The sequence below is a fragment of the Sinocyclocheilus anshuiensis genome, unplaced genomic scaffold, assembly GCF_001515605.1.
Source record: "Sinocyclocheilus anshuiensis isolate Anshui unplaced genomic scaffold, SAMN03320099.WGS_v1.1 scaffold140, whole genome shotgun sequence".
NCBI lineage: Eukaryota > Metazoa > Chordata > Actinopteri > Cypriniformes > Cyprinidae > Sinocyclocheilus > Sinocyclocheilus anshuiensis.
Genome location: NW_015554147.1, coordinates 2,049,058 through 2,049,364, shown reverse-complemented (window position 1 = coordinate 2,049,364; position 307 = coordinate 2,049,058). Strand labels below are relative to the sequence as shown.

General features: G+C 30.6%; 1 protein-coding gene across 1 annotated transcript in view; it reads right to left on the bottom strand.

The window, feature by feature from the left end:
* The window catches only part of LOC107670590 (segment polarity protein dishevelled homolog DVL-3-like), a 34,700-nt gene that overhangs the window by 16,389 nt on the left and 18,004 nt on the right, over positions 1-307 (bottom strand). The gene's annotated exons all lie outside the window — the stretch shown is intronic.

Here is a 307-nt window from a genome sequence, read left to right as displayed (position 1 = left end):
ATTCAAAAAAAAAAAAAAAAAAAAAAAAAAAAAAGGCACATGAACAAATCATCTCTTCCTGCTTACTGCTAGCATGAAATAAACAAATGAACATCAGAAGGTATGACGAAAGAAACTGAAATGTATCATGTCTCATGTAATCACTCAATCAGTGTTCAACCATTGAAAGACGTCAAACAGCTTATAAACAATGCCATGTAATCATGTTATATTTACCTGAAGAAAGCCATTAAATGTCCACAAGCTAGACAGTTAGCTAGAAAAAATGGTAACACTTTATTTTAAGGACCAATTCTCACTATTAACT